Source organism: Sciurus carolinensis, chromosome 2, assembly GCF_902686445.1.
Source record: "Sciurus carolinensis chromosome 2, mSciCar1.2, whole genome shotgun sequence".
Taxonomy (NCBI): domain Eukaryota; kingdom Metazoa; phylum Chordata; class Mammalia; order Rodentia; family Sciuridae; genus Sciurus; species Sciurus carolinensis.
This window is the reverse complement of record NC_062214.1, coordinates 12,059,026-12,075,662: the sequence shown is the minus strand read 5'-3', so window position 1 is coordinate 12,075,662 and position 16,637 is coordinate 12,059,026. Positions and strand designations below refer to the sequence as shown.

General features: G+C 57.1%; 1 long non-coding RNA gene across 1 annotated transcript; it reads right to left on the bottom strand.

Annotated features, from left to right (window-relative positions):
- Positions 1-10,780: 10,780 nt before the first annotated feature.
- On the bottom strand, positions 10,781-15,927 carry LOC124977432 (uncharacterized). Its single transcript, XR_007107186.1, has 3 exons — positions 15,665-15,927; positions 14,455-14,560; positions 10,781-12,704 (listed from the first exon to the last, which is right to left on the bottom strand). It is a non-coding gene; the product is annotated as an uncharacterized LOC124977432 (long non-coding RNA).
- Between the last annotated feature and the right edge of the window lie 710 nt (positions 15,928-16,637).

Sequence of the window (16,637 nt, the reverse complement as noted above, 5' to 3'; positions counted from 1 at the left end):
CCCGCAGCTGGAGCAGGGACACGCCGAGCCACCCAGGCCTCCCAAACCACAGATGCCTGAGCAGAATAAAGCTTCTCAGTGTTTTCTGTTGTTAGATTGGGGGGCGGCATGTTATGCAGCAATAAATAAAACCAGAACCGGGCACGAACCGGGAAAGCTATCACTCTCCCGTCTGCCAGATCCCAGCACGGCCCTCCCGCAGCTGTTGGGAGGATTTTGTGCATCAACCAACCTCCCCTGGTGCACACAGAGGACACGGGACAGCCACCAGGGTACGGTCCCCAAGAGCCAGGGAGAGGACCTCAGCGAACAGAGAGAGCCCAGAGAACGAGGCTCTGGAAGGCAGCAGCCCTGGCCAGGGTCCCCAGGACACAGGGCCAAGGTTCTGCCTATTGGTGCTAAGATACCTGGCGGGAGAAGAGGGACGGAAGGGGTGGGTTTGAGGGAAATCGCCCTCCCTCTCCTGGCTCCCATCCCCAGAGGAACCAGTTTCTTGGATGGTCTTCCAAGATTGTTTTCATATACAGCATTTATGCAAAAAGTAAAGGCAGGCAGGCAGGAAGGAAGGAGGAAGAAAGGAAGGAAGGAAGGAAGGAAGGAAGGAAGGAAGGAAGGAAGGAAGGAAGGAAGGAAGGAGGAAGGAAGGAAGGAAGGAAGAAGGAAGGAGGAAGGAAGGAAGGAAGGAAGGAAGGAAGGAAGGAAGGAAGGAAGGAAGGAAGGAGGAAGGAAGGAAGGAAGGAAGGAAGGAAGGAAGGAAGGAAGGAAGGAAGGATAGAAGGAAGGAGGAAGGAAGGAAGGAAGGAAAGAAGGAAGGAAGGAAGGAAGGAAGGAAAGAAGGAAGGAAGGAAGGAAGGAAGGAAGGAAGGAAGGAAAGGAGGAAGGAAGGAAGGAAGGAAGGAAGATGGAAAGAAGGAAGGAAGGAAGGAAGGAAGGAAGGATAGAAGGAGGGAAAGAAGGAAGGAAAATAAAAAGATTTATGAAGTCCTGCATCTGGCTGTTTCTTTTCCTGCTGAGTTTTCAGGGTCAAAACCAGTGCCAGGCACCTGATTTATAATCAATAAATATAATCAATCCGTGAGGAAGGGGCAGAGTCCTGTTCAAATGGCAAGTGGGCAGCACACCCACCTGCAGCTTGCCGCCTGTCGGGGGGCAGGTCTTCTTGAGCAGCTGAGGGGCCTCGCGGTCTCCACGGCGGACAGGTTCAGCGTGTGGCAGGTTGTGGTTTATCGGCCACTCTCCCCGATGGAGACGCAGCCTGCGTGGGCCCCCAGCTGTTGCTACCCAGTCAGAGCTGCACCACGCAGCTGTGTGCAGATGTTTGGCACACCTGGAGAGAGAAAAGCCTCCTGGCCCTTTGTCTCTCAAAGACAGAGCGTGTTCTGTCTCTGATTTCTTCCTCTCTGAGGCAGACACAGCTCGTAAGAACCGGCGGACCCCAGGCGATGCGGCACGCTCTGCCGCGCACGTCCAGGGAGCCTTCTGGAGGAGAAGCACGGGCCCTGGGTCTGGAAAGGAGGGCCTGGGCTCCGGGGTGGGCAGCAGGGACGGTGGCTCTGAGGCTGCCTCTGGAAAGCCCCCGCTTCCTCAGACGGGAACTGCAGAAGGCCAGCTCCACACCCCCTGGGACGAGGAGGTGCCTTTGGTAGGGTGGTCCTCACGCTGCCCTTGCGGACGGACCCCAGCTCAGGCTCCAAGACACCCACAGTTCTCTCGCCACGGCGGTGGCAGGCAGCAGCCGCGGGAATACTGCCACACTGTCGGGAGGTAACACAAGGCCCTTCGGTGCAGAGCCCAGGGCCCAGGTCACGGCCCCGGGGTGCACCGTGCAGGGCTGGCAGGCTGTGTCTGAATTCACTGACCGATTAGAATGGACACTGGAGCAGGTCCTAGAGATGCTGCCCAGGCCCAGCCACCAGACTTGGCTTGACATTAACCCTTCGCTTGCCGGGGCACGGAGAGGCTAGAGGTCCAGGCCTTACTGCTGGGCAGTCATTCCTGGATTCCAGGTGTTGCTGGCCCCGGCTGTGTCTGCAAGCTCAGGCTCCAGCAGTGCCGTGTGCCCTACAGATAATCCAGCGAAACCCTATTGGTTGACAGGTGGGACACCAAGGTCAGGGCCTCGCTCAGATGCAAGCCCAAGCTCGTGCACAGAAAAGGAAGGCTGGGGGAAGCCAGGCGCGACCCAGCCCACAAAGTGCAACTCTGTTTTACCAGCTATTTTGCTGCTGGACTAAAAGGTCTGACCAGAACGATTGTAGAGGAGGAAAGGTTTATTTGAGGGCTCACGGTTTCAGAGGTCTTAGTCCATAGAAGGCTGGCTCCATTCCCTGGGGCTCGAGGTGAGGCTGAACATCATGGTGGGAGAGTGTGGTGGAGGGAAGCAGCTCACATGAAGGTGGTCAGGAAGCAGGGAGACTCCACTCTCCAGATACACATGTATACCCAAAGCCACGCCCCGTTCCCACCTCCTCCAGCCACACCCACCTCTTCACTTACCACTCATTTAATCCCTCCCAGGGGATTTAAATCACTGATAGGGTTAAGACTCTCACAACCCAATCATTTCTCCTCGGAACCTTCTTGCATTGTCTCGCACATGAGCTTTTGAGGGACACCTGACATCCAAACCATAACACCGTCCGCGTGAACGAGTTTAAACAGAGATCTGTATTCCAGCTTTAGAAATGCTGGAGATTTGACTGTGTTCACTTCATGCACCTGTGCATGCTGGTAATCAGCTGGAGCTGAGCGGCAGGTCCCTTACAGTCCGGGATCTCTACTTTGCCACAGTCCCCGCCCCGCCTTACTGTCCTGTGTGCCAGCTTGTCCCTCTGCTTATTCACGTTCCTGGCCTGGCCCTGAGTTGGCTGGGCTTATGTTCCTGCTTGGTGTACAAAGAATGTTCTTCAACTTAATTTCTTTCCACTCTCGTGATCTGGGCAGTGATTAGACGTGGTTTTCTGACGGAAGCCATGAGGTTAGAGAGGTGAGATGTGCCCAAGGCCAAGCAGGTCACCCCCTGTCTGCAGGGCTCCTCTGCATGGACCTGAGGCTCCTGCAATCACAGGCTCCCCCCGCCACGTGGAGAAAGCCAGGAGACAGGGCCCTGGCGGGGGACAAGCTGGCTGTGCAAGAGAGGCCCGGTGGAAAGAGCAAGGGGCGCCGGGGCGAGACCAGGGTCAAAGCCAGCCAGGAACAGCCAAGGCCTCAGCAGCAGCTTCTGCTCCAGCTCCCGAGACCCCGATCCCTGTTTGTGGTGATAGGTGGGGCCCAGAAAGGGACAGAAACAAGACACATGAAAAGAGACAGAGACAGAGGGACGTGCACAGAGGAAGACAGGCGGAAAGAGACAGGAAAAGAGGTTGTGGGGGAGGGAGGCCCTCCAGAGAGCAGCCGAGAGGGAGAGGGCGCTGGGGTGGGCAAAGCCCGAGAGCTTCCGAGAGCTGCGGCCTTAGGCTCCAGGGACGGGACTCCAAGACGAGCTGCTTCCACCTCCCAGGAACGCAGGCAGGTTCCCCACCTTGCTCCTGGGTCCCCGACCCCCTCACAGGGCCGCGAGTGCTGTGTGCGTTGGACACCGCGGGCCTATGCCTTCCGAGGGTCGCTCTGTGCCCAGCCTGGCTTCGGCCTGCCCTCCCAGGCTGCCAGCTGCCCCGCTCCTGGAGGGAACAGATGCCCCATCCTTCCTGCTCTCCCACGGGCAGGGGAATCCCCCGGGGTCCTGGGGAAGGTGCTGACCCGCACAAGCCTCCGGGTCCTGCGTCATGGATGTAGAACAGACGCCCTGCCCGGGAAGTGGGAGGGAACAGATGTGCACCCGTGGTCTCCATGGAGACCTGCCAGCAGGGCCACCTCCCTGGGCGGCTGGCGGGGAAGCTTTTGTCTTTGCAGTTTGTCTTTTGCATTTGTTGAATGCAAACCCTAAAAGCAAATCTGCCAGGCATCCCGAGGGACAGGAGCTTCCCTCCTGCCACATGGAGCCCGGCCGGCCAGGACACCCACTTGGGTCCCTTGATGAACTCTCTGGGGACTATAGGCACAGGTTCTGCTTGACGGAGGCTCAGCTCCTCCTGCAGTTTTCAAAATAGGCTGTCCTACTATGAAGTCTCCACATGGCCTTGAAGAAGGACAGCCCTGGGTGCTGAGGTGGGAACCAAGAGCAGGTTTGGGAGGCGGAGGCAGAAGCCCAGGCTGTGGTGGGCTGTCTCTTCATTCAGCGAACACCAGAGTCTTGCGAGGAGTCGGCAGGGCAGGGAACATTCCAGACACCGCCTCTTCTCTCACGGAGCTGGCTGGGCCCCCAACACATTGTCAAATGCATAGGATGCTTCCTGGCCAGGTGACAAGCCTGCACCCTGAGCTGGAGGGTGGTGCAGCGTGTGTCACGGGGGACAGGCAGAGACCAGGGACTTGTGAGTGGAGAGCTAGGAAAGGGGGGACCAAGCTAGAGCACAGGGAAGAGCGGCCGACGAGGGAACAGCCAGCGCAAAGACTCAGTCCACCTCATGCCGAGTCTAAGGCCTTCAGGACGCTTCCCCACCTCTCAGGTCACTTCTTGGCCTCCAGAGGGTGGAGAAGAGCCTGCCGTCAGAGGTGACCTTGTAAGATCCCTTCTCTTCCAAGAGCAGGGCGGGTGAGGGGTGCAGAGAACTCCACGGGGCCCCCTGGGTTAACTTGCCCACAGCCTGACGACCAGGCCCTTTGTGCCTTAAAGTCACAGAGTGGAAGGCTCCTTCGTGGTCACCTAGGCCAGCGTTCCCACACCTGGGCACCTACCTCCGCCCACAGTCTGGTGCCTGGGCACACACCCACATTCCAGTCTCCTGCCTCCTCTCTAGTTAACCTGATCTGTGGGAATGATGATCGCGACTTATTGCTGGTTCTTTTCTTGTTGAGAGTTACTAAAATAAATGCCGTTGGGCCACCACCTGAAACCCGCCTGTTTTAGCCAGTTTTTCATTGCTGTGAACAAAAGATCTGACTAGAATGACTTCGAGGAGGAAAAGTTTATTTTGGCTCATGGTTTCAGAGGTTCAGTCCACAGTCGGTTGACTCTGTGTGTGTGTGTGTGTGTGTGTGTGTGTGTGTAAAGGTGTGTGTGTGCATCTGTGTGTGCATCTGTGTGTGTGTGACAGCGTGCTTGTGGGTTTTTTCCTTTATGCCACGCATGTGTACAAGTGTGTGTGTGTGAGGAGTGAGCTTGTGCTGCTGTGTTTGCGAGTGCACAGGGTCTGGGCTTCCTCTGCTGACACACCCACTGTGCAGAGCCCCAGGGCTTGGGGTCCACATGCCTGCAGGTCCCTCTGCCTCCTTGGTCTCACCTCCCTGGTGAGTGTCTCTCCTCCTCTTTCAGCGTAAGAGCCCAACAGTGGCCTCCAGGAGGGACGTGCCTCAGCCGTGGCAGCACACTCGCCTGGCCTGTCCCACGCACCTCCATCCACCTCTGTCTTGCGGCTCTGCTTAGCGATGCGTGCAGACCTGACCCTCTGGCCACCCCACTGCCTGCAGCACCACGTCAGAACCCCCTCCTGGCGCTCCCCACGCCTCCCTCGGCCCCACACTCTGCTCCTTAACCAGCAGCCCCAGGGGCCTTTTAAAAACGTAAGCCAGAGCCCGCTGCCCCATCTTGCTCCATGTAAACACAAGCTGGACGGTGGCCTGGGGGCTGGGAACTGCCTCATCCCAGCCTGCTTGGCGGCCCATGGGCCACGTCAGCCCCTTGCTATTTCTCCTGCTTCAGGCCCTGGTGCCTGCAGTCCCTTCTCCCTGGTGTCATTGGGATTCCATGAGGACGGGGATGATGCTCAATGTCCCCGGAACCTGGAACCGAGGTGTCACCCGGCCTGGCCCGGGGCCTTGGGTTCTCCACACCGTGGCAGGATTGACACACCACTCGCCACACACCTGCTTTCCTCCATCTGACAGCCCTGAGGACTCCTCAGCAGGGGAAGAATGACCAGGGACTCCTGTCCCCACACGGAACAAGCCAGGCCGGTGGCTTTCCATCCGGCTTCAAGGCTGCATCCTGTGACCCCTGCGTGATTATGGACACGGGTGGGGGGTGACAGGAGGGCTGGTGGGGGTTAGAGGGAGGGGGAGGGGGTCCTGCAGGTGGTTCTGAAGAAGGCAGAAAGGGTGGGCTCCGGGGCCTGAGGCGCACAGGGCAGTGCAGGGGCGGCTCTGCGGAGGAGTTTCTGTCCCCAGCACAGCACAAGGTCCTCCTTGACAGACCCGGGGAGGGGGCAGCACCGCGACAGCCGCCGTCACTGCTCCTGGGTCCTGCGGGTTGTCCTGGGCTCACCCCCTGCCAGGTGCTGTGCTCGACACCTCCCGAGACGGGGGGTGACGTTCCTGGGCCACACGGCTCCTACGAGACAGCGCTGGGGCTTGACCCAGGAGGCCAGGCTCCAGACAGGGACAAGGGGCCCTTTCCTTGAGCTGGATCAGTCCCTCAAATCAGCCCTACACTGAGAGTGGGCAGGAAAGGTTGAGTGACAGAGTGACAGCCAAGCTCCTGCCAGAGCAGACGGCGAGCATTTGCGGAATGTGGGGGAGCTAGTCCTGTCTTGAAGGTCCTGCCCCTCTGACCCACCTGTGTGGACATCGCAGCTGGTCCCCTGCAACTCTGAACTCTCCCGCTGCGAAGCTCAAGTCCTGGGCATGGTGGTGGCGAGGCCTTTCAGGAGGGGCTGGTCTCCACTGGGACAGGTTCCAGGTGGGGGCGATGCCCTCCTAGGTAGAACGCCCCTCCAGGTGCACCTCACAGAGCATCAACCCCACCCCCGCTGCCATGCCACTCTGGGATGGGTAGGTGCAGAAGGAAGCAGCGGTGGAGAGGAAGCAGAATTAACAGAGTGTCAGGATGAACTCCCAGCTCTGCCAAGAAGTAGCTGTGTAACTTCAGGCAAGTCGCTGAGCCTCTCTGTGCCTCAGTGGCCTCTTGTATAAAATGGGCACAAAAGTAATGGCACCTCCTGCAGAGGGAATTGTGGGAATCAGCAGGTCTGCGTGCTCAGTGACACAGTGCTGTGCACGCAGTTTGCACCCTGCGAGGAAATGGACTGTTTCATCTGTTTGCCTCAGGCTTTAATCCTGTCCCAACCAAAGCCCAGGAGAAGCAGATAAAACCAAACCCAAAAGAATGTGGCCACCTCATTCCCCCAAAGTGCCTCAAAGCAGCACTGGCCACTTATGGTTCTTTCTGCAGGGTCAGGCACAGAGCACTTGTCCAACAGGACAACCACCCAGGTCACACATGAGCCAGGAGGACCAAAACTGGCCCCAATCTCAGACCAGAAAAAGAAGGGCAGATAGCCAAGCAATGGGCAGGGAGCCCAGGTGCAGCAGGTGCACCTGCATGGCTTGCTCCTCCATGGCCACCAGGGAGAAGATGGCCTCGTCCTCAGTGAGGGTGGAGACAGGCTGGGAACCCAAGGGGCGCCTTCAGGAGCAGGTTTCTCTGGGCAGCTGCAGGAACCCAGCTATCCCTGGGGGCCAGAGTGAGTTTTCATCATCCTGGACGTGTCCTCTCTTCACAGAGGAGAAAACGAGTCCTGTTCTGGAGCTGAGGCTGGAAAGCTGGCTCACAGGGAGGCTGCCCCGGCAAGAGAGGGCCCCGAGCTCCTGAACACCCTGACCCCAGGTGCAGGCCAGAGTGTCCTTCTGTGGAAGCCACAGTCTGTTTTTGATGAGGAGCAGAGGCAAACGTGCAGTTGTGGACAAAGTGGCCCAGAGTCGCTTGGGTACAGAGGGGTGTCATGGATAGTTGGTGGGAAATTAGGGATCCTCCAGGTGGGAGACCACCAGGCTAGGAGATCACCACCTGTGTTGGTGGGACCATCGTTTTTGTATTTTATTTAAATTGTGCGACAGATCACACATCCAGAAAGAGCTCACTAGGCCTTTGTGATCTTAACAGGCAGGTGATGTGAACGCTCAGGTGCCACCTCAGGATGCAGGTGCTTCCAGAAGCCTCTGTCCCTTTGCCCAGTAACAGCCTCCAAGGTCATCACTCCTGACTCTGGCAGCGGCTCCCTGCGTTCGTTTCCACGCCGCCCAATCCCGCTTGCTGACGCACGTCTGAGTTTTGCCCGATTCAGACTTCATGTACTTTCTTTCGTGTCAGATTTTCCTGGATGTGGCCTCATCTGGATTGTCACAGTGGACCCCGGGCCTGCTCAGGGGCTTATCTGTCTGCATAAGAGGCTGCTTGGGTCATCTCCAGGTCTTCCCTCTGCTGCAGTTCTGTGGTGGACATCCTTGGACGTGTGTCCGTGGCATTTCTGCTGAGGATACTCCAAGGGTGTGTTGCTGGGCCCTGGAGTCTCCACAGCTTCAATTCCATTAGACGACCAGCTTTCCATGGGGCTGGCCGGCGCCCACGCGCTCCACGGACACGGAGGGTTCTGGTCACTCTACGTCCTCCCCAAAACTTGTCAGGAGCATCTGTGCTTGCTCAGGTCCCTGCACTTGGCCGCAGGCTTCCCTGTATCCGTGGAGGCCAGGACACAGGACAAGCCTCCCCAGGCAGCAGTGGGGACAGTGTGTCCAGTCTGCTCAGCAGACCAGTCCTCAGAAGGGCTTAGGAAAGCAGCCCTGGAACTCCCATCCTGGCTGCCCCTCCTGCCAACTGCGCCATCACGGTGATTTAATTAACCTCCTTGTGCCTCCACGTCCTTGGCGTGCAGCAGGGGTGAGAACGTGTGCCTCCCTGGGCCATTGTCACCATTAATGAGCGAAGGCCGCAGAGCACTGGGAGAAGGCAGGTGAGCTGTGAGGGTCTGTGAGGCAGAACTGGAGCCGTCCCAGGGACAGCGAGGACTGTGGTCCACGGGGGGCTTACGAGACAGAAATGGGGCCCACATGGCCAGCGGAGCTGTGTGTCTGGGTGTCCCTCTCAGGGAGGGACAGGCACCAGCCTTTCCTAGCTGAGTCCAGATGAAGGAGCTGGCTGTCTGCAGGGGCCTGTGTTCATCTGCGGTTCATCACTGTGACCAGATACCTGACTATAACAATTTACAGGAGGAAAAGTTTATGTGGGCTCCTGGGTTCCCAGGTCTCCGTGCGTGGCTGGCCCAACTCCACTGCTCTGGGCCTGAGGTGAGGCAGAACGTCCTGGCAGCAGGGTGTGACAGAGAGCTGCTCAGCCCATGCAACTGGGAAGCAGAGAGGGACGCAGGAGCTTGGGGGACAAAATGCAATCCCCAAGGGCACGCCCCGTGACTCGCCTCCTCGGCCACGCCCCACCTGCTGCAGTCACCACCCAGTACCGTGACCTTCAGCCCATCAGATGATTGACCCGCTGATCAGGTCTTGGTTCTTGCCATCTGATCCTTTTCCCTCAGCACTGCTGCATTGTCTAATGTGGGCATTCGGGGACACCTGACACAAAACACAACAGGCCAGTTGCAGGAACAGTTTCTCTCTCAAGAGCAGGGGTGCCAGATGGTCAGGGCCCAGCACAGGGGCAGCCACAGGCACACAGGGGAGGAGCCCATGGGCTTCTGGTCCACACTCACCTGGCCTGGTGACTGGCGGGTGGCCCAGGTGGCCAGTGCTGGTGTTTAGGGATGAAATGGCCGCAGGGTGACAGGCAGAGGAGGACATGACGGTACTCAAGACGAGTGGAGGGTCGGGGACCCGGCACTCGGGAGCACGGCCCCTCCAGCCTGGTCCTTCTCAAATTCACTTCCAACCTTGTGATCACATCAGGAGGAAGCTCCAGGGTGGTCCTGGGAGTACGTGGCCACGAACACCTGTGAACCTTCCTTTAGAAAAAAGAGAAAGCCAGCCCTGCCCGAGCCACCAGGACCCGGGTCTGCACGGAGTCCCATCAGCGTTTGTCTTCCCGGGTTAGGGGTCTCTTCGTCCTGGCCAGTGTCTGAGGGATGTGGGTAGGCGTCATCCCTGGGACCTGAGACGCTGCAGCTACTTGAAGGTGAAATCCAGTGGAGTCGCCTCAGCCCTGGAAACCCGTGAGCAGCCTGGCGAGCTAGGACCTGCGTACCTACCCCTGCGCGGCGTCATTGTGCACCTGCGCCCGACACGCTGAGGCTCAGCGGTGACGAACTCCCGTGAGTTTTTGTAGAGACCCGCTTCTTTCCAGTTTAACCCCCACACCGTTAAATCCACCCCTTCAAAGCAACTCTCCCTCCCACTCAGGACGAGTCCTGTGCACAAGCTCAGAGGTCCTGGGAAAGCAGGAAGCTATGCAGCCTTGACCACTGTCCAGTCTCAGAGCCCCTCCATGCACAGCACGTGACCCACACCCGCTGGCCTCTCTCCAGCCCTCCATCCTCCAGCCCCAGGCAACACCAAGCTGCGCCGTCTCCATGGACGTGCCTGGGCTGGACTCTTCATCCAGGGGGGGTCAGACCACACTGCCTGTGTGTCTATCTTTAATTTCTTAGACTATTTCTAAAGTTTATCCATGGAGCATGAATGACTTCACTCGTTTGCATGATTAATATTGCACTGGACGGGGAGCGTCCATCTCGTTCATCCATTCAGACAGGACGGTGTATTTGAAGGAGACAGAGGCAAAGAGAAGCAGAGACAGAGACAGAGACCCACCCTCCACACACCCTGCCCCTCTGGACTCCTCCCCTCTGCTCTGCACCTCCCTCTGTTTCCCACCTCCCCAAATCTTCTCTCCTATCCTGGCCATGAGCCCCAGTGGAGCCCATGTCTGGGTCCCTGGAGGGGACTGCCCACCGGCCTGCTGCCAATCCCACTGGCCTGTCTGCAGGGGAGGGGGCACTGACAACCCAGAGGCAGCAGGGAGGGGCAGGGGCACATCCAACACTCACGTTGCTCTCGCCTCTTGGACCATATGCCACTGAAACAAGACTCATAAATATTTGTACCAGAAGCCATCTGCAGAGTTTAATAGCGAGGAGCTTGGTACAATTTGTGACATAAGGTGTTTACTGAATATGTGTTAATTATGCTTGTATCAAAACAAATCCTGCTCTTCAAAACAGGAGTGTGAGGCGGGGGTGGGGTTACAATTGATGTCCCCCCTTCTCTACGCTTTCCATGGTTTCACTTATGCACAACTGTCAGAAAGAATTAAATGGAAAATTTCAGAAACAAACAATTCATCATTTAAATTGCATGAAGTTCCGCGAAGTGTGATGAGATGTCCCGCAGTTTCACCCCATCCTGCCTGGGGTGTGAGTCACCCCTTGTCCGGTGTATCCATGCGGTATGCACTACCCGCCCGTTAGTTGCTTAGTAACCATGTCGATTATCGGATTGACTGTCTCAGTCTTGTAGTGCTTGTATTTAAATAGCCCTTATTTTTCTTAATAATGTCCTCAAAGATGCAAGAGTAGTGATGCTGATAATTTTATTACTCTGTGCTGTTATAATTGCTCTATTTTATTGTTAGTTGTTGTTGTTAATCTCTTATTATGCCCAATGCGTACATCAAACTTTATCCTCGGTATGTATATGTGGGAAATCACGGTACCTAGGATTTGGTACTGTCTGTGGCAGGCTCTGCCAGACAATGACACCAACAGACCCCCAGGGACTGTTCAAGAGCCTGCTTTGCAGCTGGGGGCTGCCGTGGGCCATAGATCCCACCAGCAGAAGCAGTGGGAGGAGGTGCCAGCTTCTTACAGGCCTGGCCCAGGGGCACCTCCAAGGAGCACCCTCTCTGTGCCTCCTCTTCCCTCTTCCAGCCAGAATCAGAGCATCTGGTAGATTCTACGGCCCTAGGAGGTGATGGGGCCAAAAGAAGGGAGGAGCTTGGGTCCCTGAGTCACCGCATGGAAGGTAGCACCCGACAGCGGTGGGGGCTGGAACTACACCCTGAACCCTGGTCATGAACCCTCCTGGGCTCCTTGAAGCCTCTGTCCCTGTGAGATCAGTCAGCTCCATCTTAGAGCAGTTTTCCTAGCTGGATGTAGATCCCACAAAGATGGAGACCCTGTTGTATCCTGGGAACCCAGCACTACCCTAGTCTAGTGCTTTAGAAATGTTTATCGTGAGACCCAAACATTTATCCAGAGCTGAAGAAAAGAGCAGAAGAGGGACACACAAGCTGGAAAAGCAGAAGAGCTTGCGGAGAAGCTGAGAAAGACATGACGGAACCAGGGTTGTCATCGCTGGGGGCCATTTCCCCACAGCTTACAAGAGATGGCATCCAGAGAGTCCCGGGAGGCTGAGGCAGGCACTGCAGCTGCCGGGCACAGCCACCAGCCTTAGGAGTGCTCTGTGCTGCAGGCTTGGAGGACAGGCTCCTCCGAGCGGAGACTTGCTGCTCCCGGTCATGGTGGAGGGTGGAAAGAGGTGTCCGGGCGTGAACCCGGGAGCCCAGGGTTCTGATGTGGGTTTGTCAGGAGGACCAGCTCGCTGGGGTCCCTTATTTCCTCTGGGAAAGAACCTTCCAGGGACAGGACAGAGGGCCTGAGCTGATCGGGCACAGCAGGAGGAAGGATTTGCTCTATCATTGCTGTGCGGGCTCCTTGCCAGTCTGGAGATTTGGTGGACTGTGGAAGGATCCTCCATGTGAGATGGATCTGGCCCTCCCATTCCTTCCATTCTGCTCAGCCTGGTGACTGGTGCCAGGTGATCACAGGTTGATCCAATCTGTGCGAACTCCAGGCTTTTTGTAGGGACTTTTGCTGGAGGTGCTTGTCATGTGGCAGGATCCAATGCAGAGGTGTTGGGTACCTTTGTCAGTTCAAGGGCAGAGCCTGTCAGACAGTGAAGCCAAGAAAGAGGGAAGTCAAGAGTTGGAGGTGTTTCCTGAACACACCATTTATGCCCCTGGATCTAGCTGTGCCTGAAGCTGTTCCCTTTGTTGTTATTTGAGCCAGTAGGTCCCCGATCATAGCTTAAGTCCATTTGAGAAGGAATTCTGTCACTTCCATCTTAACAAACCTCTCCCTATATTTTTTCTATGTTTCTCATCGCTGCTGAGGTCAGCCTAACTGGAAAAGATAGCCAAGGAGGGACATCGAGGGATTCCAGGGACAACCATATCCCATTACTAGGATTCAGAAATCCACACCGAGAGCCTCTGTCAAGGCCCCACTTCCAGGAAGGCTGGTTATTTAAATTGCCTGATGCTGCCTTTGTGCTGGAGGGGGCACTGTGGGGTCCGAATCCCTGCTTCTCCAGGGTCCCCGTCTTGGGGCAGTGGGCCAGGCTCGGCCAGTGGAAGGTCCCGTCTGGACACGGGAGGTGGAGAGGAGACGCCAACGTGCTTCTCTCCTCTCTCCCTGCAGGGCCAAGCTGGGCCTTTCTGTGGCCCTGGCTCCCTCTGCGGCCTTGCGGGCCAAGCCCAGCCGCGTCCGCCCACCTGCCGCCTAATGATGAATGACTTCTTTGCTGGGAAACCGGGTGTGCCAGTAGCGTCCCCCTCGCTGCAGCCTCAGTGGCCGGGAGAAAACACTAAGCCCGTTTCAGCGCAAAGGTCTTGAAGCCGAACTTGCTGGAGACGGAGCTGAGCCGGTTTCCACCCCGTGAGGCAGCCAGGCCCTGCCGAGTCCCAGACGCCCGCCACCTACCTGCTACATGGAAAAGTGTCCGCAAGGACAGCGCCACTGTGGTTGTTGGAGGAAGGCCTGTTGGGGGCGCTTTCCAGGGCAAGGGCTCCAGTTTGGGGTTAATCTGCTTGTGAAAGATCAGTTACAGTGATCTGGATATGGGGATGGGCGCGAGCAAACAGCTGAGCTGTGGTTATTTCTTATGTCTAGTCCACATTTACATCATGAACCAGAATCACCCACAAATCCGCGTCCTGTGTGCCTTTCCTCTCGAGGTGGGGGAGGGGGGAGGAGGAGGAGGGGCGGAGGGAGAGGCGCGAGGAGGGGGAGGAGAGGAGAGGGAGAAATCACAAGGTCAGCCAGGCCCAGACCCTGAGTCTGGGGCCAGTGGTTTGTGGTTTGGGTTCAGGAGGAACCTGTCACCCTGTGTCCCTCACCTGTCTGCTGGGGTAGGGGCCAAGCGGAGGCCTGGCAGGCTCCTCCCCTCTGTCTACAGCCACTGCCTCCCCTGTCCCCAGCAAGGAGCACAACTCCCCGCCTCCAAGCGAGGGACAGCTGGGAACCAGTGGCCGAGGAGCTCTTCATGACCACGTGCCCACACTTTGGTCCTGGGTAGGGGAGTGGGTGGCCGCTGCCTGCCTCCTCCACCCCTCCAGCTTCCGGCAGCAGGATTAAGGGTCAAGGGTCTCGTGTGACCTTCTAAGAGTGGCACTCATTTCCCAGCCCCACCTGAAGGCCCGGGGCAGGAAGCGAGGAGCAGGCTGCAGGTCCGCAGGGTGGTTCTGCGGGCCACCCAGGCCATGTGCTCCAAGCCCAGGCACAGAACCTGCAAGATGCTCCCTTCCCACGCCCGCAGCAGGCTCAGGGCCCTGGGCCTCCACACCTCGGCCAACTGGCCACCACCAGGTGTCCAGGGCCATCGGGGGGCACGATCCTCTGGAATATGTAACTGTACCTGTAAAGTGATTTCCCAAGTCCAGGGGTCTTCCTTGAACCTGGTGCTGGTCACATGGTCACTCTTCTCAGGATGTAATATGCTCTTCAAGTTGATAATTGTGAATCTTTTTTTCAATTTTAGGCAAAAGTTTAGAGTTAGGATTTTGTGGTTTTTTTTTTTTAACTTCCCCGCTTTTTGTCCCCCTGACCCTTCCCCCCCCACTCTCTGCTCTGCTGCCGGCAGCTCTTGAGTTGAGGGGCTGTTTGTTATTAGTCCTCTGTCCTCCCTGTTATCTTCAAATGACCCTCACCAGCCTGACTGGACCTGGCTCTGAGGGCAGGTGGCCAGGGTGGAGGTCAGGGTCCTTTGTCTCGTCCCCGCGCTGTCTGGACACATGGCACTCACTGCCCTGCCTCAGTGGGGACTTCAACTCTCCCTCTGTCCTCCCTGCCCTCTGTTTCCTGCAGCCTCGCCCAGGGCCTCCATGTCCGCCAGGGTTCAAATCCTGGCTCTGTCATCTATGAGCTCCCTGGTCTGGGTCAAGTGGCTTCCTTTGCCCGTGCCTCAGCTTCCCGCTTTGTGAGAAAGGACGGCAGAGGTCCCAACAGAGATGTCGCCAAGGCTGATTAGAGCATGCTCTGGGCGGGGCGGGGCAGGAGCTGCTGGCCCGATTCACGGCAGGACCCCCTGATCCCACCCAGCTCGCCGACTGTTCCCAAACTCTGAGATAACGTCCCAGAGACACGGATTTATGGGCCATTCAAAAGAAATAACGACAGCTTTCACCCCCACGTAGGAGCACTTATTCATTTTACAAGCGGCTTTACTGTTTCCTATTACTGACCAAACCGGCTGGCCGCCAGCCTGCGGGGAGAAGCAGCCACTCCTAATGACCGGGCGGGAGCAGCGGCCTGTCCTGCGTGCAGCTCAGCGATCTCCAACAGCTGACCCTCCTCACTCCCACAGATGTGCGATGCCCCCTCCCTGCCCACCCTGCCCTCTGCACCCCCCCACCCGCACGATCTACCTCTGGGCTTCACGTTTTCCAGAAGCCATTTTCCGAAACCCTGGTCCTCCCTCTGACTGATTTGTGACCAGCAAGTACAGCCACGGGTACGGCCTCATCGTCCACGCAGAGATGATTCACAGGCTCCACTCAAGGGCGGCGTGGAAAGCGGTCTTCACTCCCCCGCCCCCGGCCTGCTGAGTGACCGCCTCGTCTTCCTACCTCCCACAGCTGATGTAAGTCACTGGGTTCGGGCTGCTCGTGTGGGTGGTGGGACGGAGCTGTCCAGGGGCCTTGGCCTCCCTCTGGATGCAGCACAGACACCGCGGCTTCACCCCAATTCTGCTGCTTTCTTTCCTACGGCCGGGCAGGGGTCGCCTGCAACTCAAAGGTCCATTCTTGGGGAATCAACAGAGCAGAATTTCCATTACACCTCTCGCCGCACCACCCAATCTTGAATTTACTGACTGGGGTGAATAATGAGGCCACTGTAGGGTGGACGGCAGCCCCGTCTAGGGTAGTGATCTCCATCATAGCAGGCGCATCGGAAAACAGACTGGAATTATGTGTCGAAGCGCAGTGGGAATTTCCGCCTGCGTGTTTTATGTAAACAAGTTCATTTGTTCATTCAATGAATCCACAGCTCTTCAAAGGCCCTGTTTATAGTAAAAGAAAGAAGCAGAAAGATTTGGGTTGGCGGGCAGCCAGCTCTCCACCTACAGAGCTGTTGAGCTGTTGGAGCAGCGTCCCGGGAGCTCAGATGTTTATGTCGAGATGACGCTTCAGCCAAAAGCAAAATATTGGTTTTGGATGCAACAGTCAGATATGTGTGCAATGGACTCACATCTTCAGAGACAAGAGGCCAGTGTTGTGCAAAAGGGCAGAACGGAGCTGGTGACAGACCTCAGACCTGGGGCAGGCCTACTGACTTGCAGTTCTGTGTCTGCTGAGCACATTTTACATTTGACAACTTTAAAGCAACAAAGAAGAGAAAGTGCCCAAGCTCAGGACCTCAACACACAACGGTCTTGGGTCCATGTCCTAGGACCTGAAGGGAAAAAAAATCCACCCACCAAAGACTTCACAGTCGGGTCCTTTCCAAGTTCAGTGTTTTGTATTTGTTGTGTGCAAGAGCTTGTGAAAGACAGATACTAACATTCAGGGAGGGGTTGTGAGAAAGTTGTATCAATCAGGA